This window comes from Periplaneta americana, chromosome 5, assembly GCF_040183065.1.
Source record: "Periplaneta americana isolate PAMFEO1 chromosome 5, P.americana_PAMFEO1_priV1, whole genome shotgun sequence".
Lineage (NCBI taxonomy): Eukaryota > Metazoa > Arthropoda > Insecta > Blattodea > Blattidae > Periplaneta > Periplaneta americana.
Genome location: NC_091121.1, coordinates 27629063 through 27642669, shown reverse-complemented (window position 1 = coordinate 27642669; position 13607 = coordinate 27629063). Strand labels below are relative to the sequence as shown.

Genomic DNA, 13607 nt, shown 5'->3' with positions numbered 1-13607 from the left:
CTCAGAGTGAGAGTCCAAGTTTCACAACCATACAGAAGAACCGGTAATATAACTGTTTTATAAATTCTAACTTTCAGATTTTTGGACAGCAGACTGGATGATAAGAGCTTCTCAACCGAATAATAACATCACAGTCGCAAATTTTTTTGTTTGAACAGACGTCATTGTTAATAGGTTATTTTACGACGCTTTATCAACTACTGTGGTTTATCTATCGTCTGAGTGAGATGAAGGTGATAATGCCAGCGAAATGAGTCCAAGGTCCAGCGCCAGCATTCGCCCATAATGAGTTGAGGGAAAAACCCGGAAAAATCTTCATCCAGGTAACTTGTCCCAACCAGATCTGAACGCGGACCCGCTCGTTTCTTTGTCAGGAATGCTAACAACAGATGTTATTATTTATTTATTGTTGTGGAAGTTTTGTTTATGATAATTATAATTTACTATTTGGCATACTTATTTTTCTAAATAATAAACAATTATGTACGTTTTTCTTATAATATAAAAAATAATCACTTCCTAAATAGTGTTTTGCAAATGAATACACTAATTTCTTTTGTGCGAGATCGTGCGTATTTGCTTGTTTTCCGCACAGAACCAATACGTGGTAAGTCTGAAGTACCACATTCAGTATTCCCAACCTAACACACATAACAATTTCCGTCTTCTTACCGCTTAAGCGCGACATTCATTTTACTGCTTTAAGCTTTTAACATATTATTTTTAGAGACGTTTAACATTGTAATAATTATAAATTGGAAACTTACCACTGCAATTTCACCTAAATTGCAATGTTAATTATTGTTTTTAAATATTTGCAAAAATTAAGTAAAGTCTACTACTCCACGAAAGCTATTGCATTCCTGATGCAAGTAACATTAAGGAAGCCGTGAAAAAATCAACAAGATTTCTGATGCCCATGTTATTACTGGAATATGTTATATAAATAATATTGTTAAAATATTAAAATTAAAAATAAATCATTACATAACCTTACCGTTTGTTTTAAGTTCGCATTTATAGACTGGGGGAAAAAAAGACAGACGTATATCACGGCCTGCTGGAGTATAGTAAACACAGAAAACATTTTATAGCAACAATGTTGAAGAAAGATATTTTGGTGTTCCGAAGTTGCCATCATTAAACAGAAACCAACATGGAGATTTCATTGCAACTAATTAGAAATTCGTCTTTCAGGTATGTAATAAACGATCTTCGCACAAAATAATGTACGATACACGAGCGGTATGTTTGTTTTTATGTTCTCGGAAATTAAAAAAGCTCAACTACGTTTCGCTTTTTCAATCTTTTCCTCGAACATGAAAACGTCAACATACCGCCCTTGTAACGCATATTACTATTGTGACCTGACTCTACAAGATTGTATCCATACATGCTCAGTATCGTAGATGGTTTTTTGCGCAAAACAATGGGAAACTTAGGTATGTGTTCACTAAACTTGTAGTTCAAATGGCTCTAATTATCACAAATTGAGGTTCTTTGCACATTTAAAAATACTACTTTGTCCATCAGAGGTCTCTAAGGCATACACGGGCACAATTTTCGGTTACGTGAGGCACTCGATTTGAAATAGTTTGTTTACTAGGAGAGGAGACTGCAGAGTAGGATGGGAAATATAAACTGCTGTGACCTGCGTCACCTTATCGTAATCGCTAAGGCAGTCAGTGGCGAATTATTAGGAAAGCGCTTGGTTAACGTGAGAGACTCGAAACCTTTTATTCAGTTTGGCAAATTAATTCGGCAGCTTTAATAATAAACCTCTTTACTCTTTCTCCGTCACTGAATTGATTTAAATCACAGGCGAGAAATCGCGTAACTAGCCAATAATATTCCATCACGTTGTCTAAGTTTATTTTCTTGAATATTCAGGCGTTTCTCAAGATTACTTAATAGATTTGCACGTTCTCGGCCTAAAATAATTTCAGAAAATCATATTTCGTTTTCTACGCACATTTGATATTATTTTTATAAATTTCTTTTGGATATAATACGTACAAACAACATTTAATTCCTCGTCGGCTACCTTTTAATGCAGCGTGTTTAAGGTATAATGTCGTATTTAGTATACTATGCAAATGTTAAGATCATAAATTTTCTTCGGAATAGTACGAAAAATTAACATTTAATTTGTCTTACCTTCTAATTCAGCATGTTCTTTATGACATAAGGAGTAATGTCGTTGTATATTAAATTTGAAGAGTCCACTGCAAGAATGATGGTTGTCACTTTCTCGTCGAAAATGAACCAAGACTGTCAATGCATAGCTTAAGAAATATAGAATGTACATACAGAGTTATATGGCATTAACACTGATAGTCATTGTCCAGTAATGATCGGAAAATCACAGTTAAGCTTTGAGGGCTAAGCATTTCAAACTTTCAATTGCTTCTGCTGCAAAATTTATTCCAAATGACATCCATCATTCTTGCAGAGGACTCTTCATTTATTAATGCCTAATAAGATTTTCGAGCATAACATACATCGTATGTTCTCCCCTTCTGAACAGCAAAAAAACTCTTCCTCCCATTTCTTATGAAATAATCGTTTTCTAACGCGTACACACTGCTTTGATAATGCCATTATGCCACCACTAATATTGCTTATGAAACTGATACAGAACCTGCCCACGCCTAGGAGCTACGTGAGGGAGGAACGGGGACTGTGAAGATGATGTCACTCAGAGCGATAAGCTCTGTGAAGGTCAGTGAGCACAAATTCTCAAGTGAGGCACGATGCCCATCTCTGCTCTAAGGTATCATAACATTTCAACACGGAGCCCTGTATCGTTTAAGCAAGAGAATTTGGTAGGTTAGGAAAACTTTTCTGATAACTTTGTCTGGGTCATGTTTTTTTACGTGCAGATACCTTTAATCTACAACGAGTGAGGCCTCCAATTTGATAATAATGCTAAGAATATTTATTGCCTCTTAATAGACCATTGTCCGTGGACAGATTTTAACTAACGAGAAATGAGTACACAATCATAGAAGCCAATAATGACGATAATAGATGAAAAAAGTAAAAAGCAGGTAGATCAAATAGTGTCAGTGAAAAATGAAGCTATTGTGGCGTAACCACTGTGATACAGATGTTGTGTGGCTCATTCATTTGGGGCTGTGATATGTCAGTGCCCCCGTCATAGGTGGATCAATATACACATAAAGCTGCTATATTTCTAAAGAATAGACGTGTATCAGTTCCCAGCTGTTGCGCTATGAAATATATATTTTACAATGAACTGTAAAACAATACTGATGATTTAATGTAATATTTCCGTCATCAAACTTATCAAATATAATAAAAATTAACAACCCATCAATCTATGCAAATCTAGCTTTCAGGTAATAGCTCCCTGCAAAGCAAGTTTGAATAATTTCAAAGAAAAATTGTTCCGGGGCCGGGTATCGATCCCGGGACCCTTCGCTTAGTGCGCGAACGCTCTACCGACTGAGCTATCCCAGGAACCATACACGACACCGTAACAATTTTTCCTTTGTATCCACACAACTCACATGAGCTGACAAGAGGCCAGAACTCAACTATGAGTGCACACAAACTCTGTGTGACTTAAATTGTGGTTTTCTGTTAACGTATCACAGTAACGAATATATTATGCAAATCTGGCTTTCAGGTAATAGCTCCCTGTAAAGCAGGTTTTAATACTGTGATAAGTTAACAGAAAACCACAATTTAAGTCACACAGAGTATTGTGTGCACTCACAGTTGAGTTCTGGCGTCTTGTCAGCTCACTTGAGTTGTGTGGATACAAAGAAAAAATTGTGACGGCGTCGTGTATGGTTCCTGGGGTAGCTCAGTCGGTAGAGTGTTCGCGCGCTAAGGGAAGGGTCCCGGGATCGATACCCGGCCCCGGAACAATTTTTCCTTGAAATTTTTCAACCCATCAATTTATTTGATAATTTCTATGCTGGAAATATATTAAATCATAAGAATCCACATAACTTATATGAAAATAAAATAAAATGACTTTCAAATTTCTTGTAAAACAATAGTTCTCCTAAAGATGAAAGAAAGGCTCCAATATTGTAAATTGTCACAATACTCATATTAAAATATCTATCACTTGATATGTGACAACTTGCGAGCAGTTAGCCAAACCGATAGACCATCCACTTTCCATTCTGGAAATCCCGGTTCAAATCCCGGCGGGTCGCACTTGAAGTGGACAAAGACAGGACTCGATTCTAGGTTTTCGGCAGGGTGTCCCCGTGTACTGAACTACTGGGTGTTCATTTCAAAGTGTATCATGACGTCACTGTTGGTGAGTCAGCGATTTGAAGCGAGTTTCAGCTTTTATGTCAGAGAAGTTGCCTATTAATCAAGGCGTTCAATCTGAGTGAGAACTTGTACTGTATAACTTAACGTGTAGCAACAGATGGCGTTCTGTACGGTCTGTGTGCTACCATAACCTCTTTCGAACTGTGTTTTGCGCGGGAAAGTCGTACGCAGGGTATTTGTTATCATCGGTTGCGTACGGCAACATTCCACAATACAAATCAAATGCTGCATGTCCATGTTGACCGTCCAAGTTAATGTCAACAAATACGTAAGTAATCGTCTTAACTCTCTCCCCATATCCCGACAGTAAGAAAAAAAACTCACCTCAGTACATGTTTCCAAACAGTTCACATTCCTGCCAATATCGGCAATACCGTACGTATCGGTAAGTACTCTTCAGAATGAACACCGTACTTGCCAGGCAACTTCTCTTGCACATAGGTAATACGCCTCTGCGGAAATGTAGGAAGATTGAATTCTCTAGGCTCATCGGCTAGCCACATGACGACATACAGCGAGCCATGACACACTTTGAACTGAACACGCAGTATTGGCTCATTAATCATCAATATTATATGGTGCCATGTAGTTCAACCCTCATGGTGCACCGAAGTTAAAGCTAGGCGACGAAGAGAACTACAACTTCGGCGCGTCACTTCTACACGAAGACCCTTAGTTAGGTCTATGTGACGCAAAGTCAAGTACCCGCTATTGGGAAAAAAATGTGACAATTTTGTTTAGTAATAATAACTTATATATTATTAAATACTTTTTATGTCTTGGTTATACAGAAGGCTGCTTTATTAATACCTGGTACATGAATAATCAGAGTAAACGAACAGTCAAGAACAATCGGGACTACATGCAGTGCGTGGCCTGCAACCTGGCGTGTCACCTAGCAACTATCCAAGACACCAGGCAGCTAACAATGAAATGAACAACTTACGTAATGAAAAAAATTAAAGGAGAATAAATGTAGGTTATTAAAAGTTGAATATGAAGTGCACAACTTACGTAACAAAAAAGTTTTAAATAAGAATAACTGTAAGATACAAGTTATTGTAAATTGAATATGAAGTGAACAATTAATGTAACGAAAAAAAAAAAAAAAGAGTTTTAAACGAGAATAATTGTAAGATATTGGTTACTGAGAGTTGAATATGAATACATCTCTTAAGTAAAGTTTCGCGGAAGTGGAAATAATACAGTATGTAGGCTGGATCTCCTCTAAAAAGTGTCTTTGGTCCTCGGAATACATCAATGCCAACAAGATGTCTAGCAACGTCACCGCAGTGAGATCTATCCCTGGCAGAACCTTCAGTACTACCCGTTGTCGCCATCTCGGCTGCAGCGAGACTGAAACACTTGGCCACTGCTGGGGTTCTGTAAGAAGGGAGAGCTACTGCGTAACAACAGACACCATCGTGCCCGTACAGCAATTGCCATCCTGCTAAGAAACAGAGGATGGGAAGTACATGAGGAGATTCATTGTGTGTCTGAAGATGATTCTCATATAATAGTCGATATAATTGCCATCAATAGACGAACCCAGAAAGCGATGGTCTTAGACCCTACGATTTGCTTTGAACGAGACACGAATCAAGCACTGCTGATAAATGATGACAAGCGAGCTAAATATGTACCTTGTCTTCCATACCTCAGTCAAAAATATGGCATTTCGCTTTACAACTGGGATGTTGCAGGCTAAAGGCCCATTCACAATGAAAATTAAACATAACCGTAACATAAACACAGAAGTTTGCGCCCTGGCTACCAAATGGGATCATTCACAATGATTCACATAAGCATTGACATAAACATTACCGTAAGACGTTAACATGAAAGTTTGCAAACTCCAAACTTTCATGCTTATGCTTACGTGATTTGCAAACAGAACACAATCGTGGAGCGCTGAAGTATACGACAGAATATGAGGAAATGGCGTCGTTGTTATGTTTCCATGGTTACCAAGTATGTTTGCGGTTATGTTTATGTTCCCATCGTGAATGATGGTATGACTTCTTGATTTTACCGTAACGTTTATAAGTTAACGCTTACGTTATGTTTAATTTTCATTGTGAATGAGCCTTTACTATTTGGAGCGAGGGGTTGTTTACCAAAATTTACATGTAATATCAATAAATCCTTTAAAATTCCCTTTTATGAGGTTCAGAAGATTGTGATGGAAATTCTGAAAGCCTCTCTTCAAATTTTACACTATCATCTCTATGTTAACACGTAAATTTTCGTTTTAATGTACAAATCGAATCAGTATTTTACTCGTTTCATTTCCCTTTATCTTTTATATTTTGTTAAATCCGGATCCCAGTGGTCAGCCTCACTTGAGGACGGATGATTTGAAATCTTAGTAGTATGAACAATAACTGAAAGTGATGCGTTGGTCTGATATACGGAATTGGACACCCTTTAGCTTACATTCTAGATAGTGGATGAGAGGAATCGCATACTTTGGCTCTAGTTAGCTTAGCTAGCGAACACTTTTGTTATCTACACCGATAGTCCAGGTACAGCCAACTTATTAAGCACAGAGTATGTAAAACCCTCTAACAGGAGACCGTGTAACATATGCGTGTGTTCAGGGGATCACTGCATTGAATCTTTGCTTCGTTTATATGCTATACTGTGTTATGATGTAGCCTAACACCGTCGAGTAGAGCTGATGGATTAATCCTGCTACAACCATTTTATAAGCTCCAATTCTCACTCAAGCTCCAAAATACCCTGCATAAGAGGTATAGATGCAAAGAGATACTTTGCTCAAACAATGAAATTGGACTAATATGCACACTGTACAGAAAGCTCGAGTTACACAATTCACTACTTCCGCGCTAATCAGAATGAAGTGATGATCTCTAGGTAAATATTTCGATAAAGAGTACTCAATGAAATTGTAACTCATTGGACAGTATGTCAATATTTAAACTGTTCATGGTTCAGAAATGTGTATGAGGAAGGGAAAGAATATACGGTTCAAAAAGTATAAATAAATAGTAGTAGTAATTTAGTAATCCTAGATTACTAAATGTGCAGGTGAATATATATATATATATATATATATATATATATATATATATATATATATATATATCCTCTTCTATTCTCTCTCATACCTAGACTGTGTCCCTTCCATTTCTCACTTTCCTATTAAATATCATGTACTCCTTTCCCTAATTATTTGCATTATTTTTTACTTTCTATCCTACCTACTTTTAATCATATTTTTCCAGCTATTTCCTCCTAAATTATTTGTATATTTCTATTTTCTCTATTTTACAACATTTGCATCACTTGCAAATCTAGTCTTTCAGGTAAGGCTCCCTGTAAAGCAGGTTTGAATATTTCAAGGGAAAAATTGTTCCGGGGCCGGGTATCGATCCCGGGACCTCTGGTTGAACGTACCAGCGCTCTGCCAACTGAGCTACACGGGAACTCCACCCGACACCGTCTCAACCCTTCCCTTTATATCCACACAACTCGCGTGGGCTGACGAAACGCCAGAGGCCCACATCGAGTGCACACAATCTCTGTGTGAATTGGAATTGTGGTTTTCTGTTAACGTACACAGTGACGTATATATTATGCAAATCTTGTCTTTCAGGTAAGGCTTCCTGTAAAGCAGATTTGAATAATTTCAAGGGAAAAATTGTTCCGGGGCCGGGTATCGATGCCGGGACCTCAGAGGTTCAACCAGAGGTCCCGGGATCGATACCCGGCCCCGGAACAATTTTTCCCTAGAAAATATTAATTTGCATCACTTATTATTCCCCTACTATTCTTTCGCTCCAACTCCTAAATTTCCTCTCTTATTGCCTCTTTCCTATGCTTATATCAATAATAGTTCTACAGTTATAGTATCACCGATAGTACTCCCAACCACAACATTGATTCACATGAATTATATAATTCACTTAATTACACTTTTAATTTATCTCTCTTCCACTTCGCATTTGTTCAGATATTCTTTCATTTCAATTATCTTTAATTCATTGTTTCTATGTCTATCTTACTGTCCACACCAGTGGAGTAACGGTCAGCGCGTCTGGCCGCGAAACCAGGTGGCCCGGGTTCGATTCCCGGTCGGGGCAAGTTACCTGGTTGAGGTTTTTTTCCGGGGTTTTCCCTCAACCCAATATGAGCAAATGCTGGGTAACTTTCGGTACTGAACCCCGGACTCATTTCATCGGCATTATCACCTTCATCTCATTCAGACGCTAAATAACCTAAGCTGTTGATAAAGTGTCGTAAAATAACCTACTAAAATAAAAAAAAAAAATCTATCTTACTACACTCTTACATTTTCTTCTGCCGCTTGATACTTTCTTCTCTACTATTTTTCTATCACTTATGCCACCCTTGACTTTCCTGTACTTACTTTCGAGCACTCTCCTTCCTCGCTAATTCCATCGCCCTTACTATTCTGCTCTCCATTTTACCATGCTCTTTTGAAAACCTCTCAATCGCCCTGCCTATCCTGTTCTCACAATCACTATACCTGGTAAGGTTTATCTTGTCTCAGTAGCAATAAAACCAAGTCCCTTCAAATGAGGGTGGAGATTATAGGAAGGTTGTAAATTTTCAGGATTCCTTTCAAAACCTTGTTATTGTACAGGCTACCGGAACTCAAGTTCTTGAAAGACAAGCTCAGTGACGGAACTACACAGTACGAAGAGAGATATTTTGTAATTTTATTTTGCGCTACAGAATGTATCAACTGGTCCCTTCCGCCACTGGATGGATGGACGGCATCGCACCACTCCCTCATTGCTATAACAATACAGACGAAGTAAGACATATCTCCTTTCTCTCTCTTTTCACAGTGAGACAAGATACATCACACAGACTTTAATAGGCCTATCTGGTAGTTGTTTCGTTTATTTGCTCGTTCTTACGTCTTCATTTTCATTCCTTCCTTTTGCCTTGTCAGTGCTTCTGACCTCAGACACTGTTTCCAGCTGTTTCCACAATCCTTCGTCAGCAGTATGCGCTATCCGACGCACGTTATGTTTTCCTCCTTGGTTTATCCTGGTCAGCTGTTTTGCTCCCGTAGCCGATTTCAGGTACCAACGTTGTATATCTTCTCTCGTTCCCCACCGTTATTGAAATTTAGTGTCGTCTGCATTTCCTTCTCCCTAGCATGCTGCCTTCCACCCGCTGACCTACGCTTATTGACACGTTCATTGCACCTCCGCTGCTGTCCTTGATTCATATAGTAATGCAGTTGCAACAGAAGGATAGGAATTAAACATACTTCGAAAATGAATATATTATAGTGGCGGCTCCTGCGTATTTCTTAAGAGGAAGAAAGAAAGTAACAGGACGAAATGACACCTTCTTCAGAGAAACATGCTACAAATTAGCCTACATGCATACATGTAAGACCAGGTAGTGTTGGGGTTGGTCTTCCCTTCTGTATAGCAATAATCTGTTCTTGTAAACTGAGTTTCCTAAATTTTCCAAAATATATGTTTTCACTTCCATTCATCGTTGAATAATTGCACAAGTTAACAATTACAAGGAAATTCACATCGCAGCATTTTTCGAGCACACTACAGCATCACACGTGTTGGAAGAGACTATAGCTACTAACACGTAATCGGAACCGCGGAAATGGGAATGGGAAATAATATGAGGAAAGCGAGAACACTGCACCCACCCACGTGGTCTGTGTTGCCACATGTACTTTTTTACAAGTTCAGTATCACATGCTTTTGAAGAATATCAGTTCTTGTAAAGTTATACTACCATTATTGTTCAAAGTTGCCGGTGGCCAATTAATTTTTTATGTTAAAAATAATGTAGTTTGGAGTACTACTTTCAATTTCAAATATCTTTGTACAAAACTGACAACTTGGCTATTGTCCTGTCTAGTACACAATGAATGGAAGTGAATTTCAGGGGCCAAAAAGATCTGGGATACTAACGTAGAACTACTTCCTCTTTGTTTTATATAAACCCGACTTTAACTTTCAAATATCCTTGAAAGTTTCAAACCATGAATAGTAATCTATATAAAGTGCAATGAATAATATTTTTGATTTATAATTTAAAAAAAAAAGTTTATATGGTGTCTTTCATAGCGTTGCGTTAAAACTGTTTTTATTGTGCCTCCTCCTAGATGTGTTATAATCTGGTTGAATGCAAGATCGTTAGATGGTAGCGGTAGCGAGCTTGCTGCACGACCAGACGGTTTCTATTTCCCGCCCATGCGCTGATTCAGAGGAGGATCTCCTCTCTCTCCGTTCATATACTCGCTTTAAAACTCTGCTTCTTTCTCTGGCCGCTAGTGCGCTGTTGTCTATGTGTGCTAACTGCAGTAGAGGAGGAATGGATTGGCTTTCCTCCATACAAACAACCTCGTATCTTTCTCACAGTTTTCTAGCAGCACATGAGCGCCCATCGTTTAAAACTCGATCAACCGAGGTTTTCTTATAGCTGTGAACTTAAAAATTATCGAATCTTCCTTGAATTTCAAGGCACATATTTTATTTGGTATTTACTTCGAAAAGAAGCAAAATATGAGGAGAACGTTCCTCCCTTCCCTCCCCTGAGGAACCGCCACTGATATATTAACATTAAAGGGTGATATTAAAGTGACAGATTTTGAAAAGTTGCAGTTCTCATTCATAGTGTCCTTCGCTCAAAATCCAATTCAATTCAATAAAATCCAATTCATTTCTTAACAAACTGTACACTATTCAGTTATTTATATACGTAATTACATTCTCTTCTAATGTAAATTATGTATTTCAGGCTGACTTATCAAGAGTGGGTGGAGCGGAGAAAAATTCTTTCCGGCACCGGGACTCGATCCCGGGTTTTCAGCTCTGCGTGATGACGCTTTATCCACTAAGCCACACCGGATTCTAGTTTCGATGCCGGACTGAATCCTCGCACTTTAACTTCGACCTCTTAGTTTCCCTATAGTGGCCAACCCTCATGCACTGTGTCACAGATGTGTGACAATGGCACAATGTCCAACACACTATGTGCAGAGGTGCACTCAATACGAGTGACTAAGCGGCCGGGATCCGACGGAATGAGTGCCACGCATATCATATCATTGTGATGTACCGAAGTACATATTGTCACCTGAATGCAAGAACTAGGTAACTTGATTTTTCATATTTCGTGACAATGCCTATTTCTTCGATGCTACTTACCCATTAGAGTTCTACGAAATGTTTATTTTGCCATTATTCAGTCTATCATTCAATATGGTATAATTGTTTGGGGTGGAAGTACAAAAATTAATCTTAGTTCGTTAAATTTACTACAAAAACGAATAATTAAAATTTGTTTGAAGAAACGTTTCGATTATCCAACTAAATTACTTTATTCTGAATTTAATGTATTTAATATTGAACAAATTTACAAGTATACGCTGTTAAAATTTTATCATAAAAATCGTAATAAGTTTGTATTACGGACACACAATTATGACACAAGACGAAATATTAATTCAACATTAGTAGAACCTAAATGTCTCACATCTGCTGGTCTAAAGCATAGCATTAATTTTGGCCCTCGGTTATACAATGCTTTAACTAAATTACACCCAGAACTTCTCACATGTAACCCATTAACTTATAACAAGAAAATTAGAAACGTATTAATATCAAGTTGATTAAATAAATTTATAGCCTATGTGTATGAATTAATCAACCTATATTATATTTGTATTCTATAATTTTGAAATATATATTAGTCCTACTTTTCACGTGCGATATTATTCTTCTCTAGTGTTAATATTATATTATATAATTCCATTGCCGCTGTAATTATATTTTAGTTCCTATTTTATTTTACTTATTTATTATTATTATTATTATTATTATTATTATTATTATTATTATTATTTATTTTAATATTATATCTGAACTGCGACCGAGCACGAGCGCTGCTCATTCGGTCTCAAATTTTGTTAATACTACTGTATCTTCTTTTTATATTGCTTGTATTATTTTATTTCTATTTCTCTTGTTTGTTTTCTTTTTTTTGTAAATATACTTATTTATTTCACTAAGGAATATGTCTCATTTTGATTTACCTATTTGTTATATTGGAAAATAGATGCCGCTGGTATCGTTCGATCAGTTACCTAGTTCTTGCATTACATATTGTGTGATTTTTGCTATGCTATGCTATGCTACCTCTTTAGGTAACTAAAAAACGCAAATTTCGAGTTACCTAGTTCTTGCATTCACGTGACGATATGATATTTCCGTGGAGGAATTACCATCATATGGTGCATATAGTAATGCAGAAATCCTGCACGGAAATATCATATGTATTTCGGTACATTACAATAACTAATTGACTTCCTTTTATCTCCTCTTCCCTACTTATTGATTTTCATACCTTCAGTATAAGTTAAATAATAGTACATTATGCAACGAGCCTATAATGAAGGTAATTAAGGAGTGAGTATGGATATTTATGAAACGAGCGCAAGCGAATTTCATAATTTTCATACGAGCTTCTTAATTACCATTATAGGCGAGTTTCATGCGACTTTTTATGCTCGACCATATTTCTAACTTGATATTATTAATTTTCTTTGTATCTGACCTTGACCAATGTCCCGTATGTTGTGAGATGTTGGCAGACGAGAAAGCATTGATTTTTTCCGAGGAACAGATGTTCACATTGGCCTTGCTAGGCCATAAGAACCTACAGAGGTAACATTGAAATAAAATTAGACATTGAAAAACGAGATGACAAATTGAATTTATTTGAATATTATTTACAATTAACGTTAATTATTATAGTAACAGAACATAACCTTCTGCGACAGTCTTGGATTTCCAGCCTCCGTGACTTTTCGCTAATTCTCTTTCAATTGCATATCCGAGAATAATCGATACTTGCGGTATTATAACGGTAGAAAGCTGACCTGTCATTGGCTGAACAGTTGTAACCTGAGTCGTCATTGGCTGAAAGACCTGACCTTTAATGAGTAGGTGTACTTTAATGACATGCATTAAAGGTCTGCTACCAGGTGTATAATTACTACATTTCGGCTTGGTCGAGCATTAAATAATATTATCTTATACATAGTCCGTATTAAAACTAGTCACAACTTCAAGTGATTCTAACACGTACTCATTTTATAAATCTGTAATTGAGTTTTCAATGTATTTTTACAAACACGAAACGCTTTAATGATTTGTAATTACTTTTATCTGTACTCGACAATTGTGCAATAATAATATCTAATTACAACATTGCTGGAAATAGTTTACCGTCAAAAAACACAGGTATACGAGCCA

General features: G+C 37.1%; 1 protein-coding gene and 1 non-coding gene across 2 annotated transcripts in view; both read right to left on the bottom strand.

Annotated features, from left to right (window-relative positions):
• LOC138700581 (nephrin-like) overlaps positions 1-13607 on the bottom strand; it is a 1373770-nt gene that overhangs the window by 1257543 nt on the left and 102620 nt on the right. The gene's annotated exons all lie outside the window — the stretch shown is intronic.
• TRNAS-ACU (transfer RNA serine (anticodon ACU)) lies at positions 3411-3484 on the bottom strand. Its single transcript has one exon. It is a non-coding gene; the product is annotated as a tRNA-Ser (tRNA).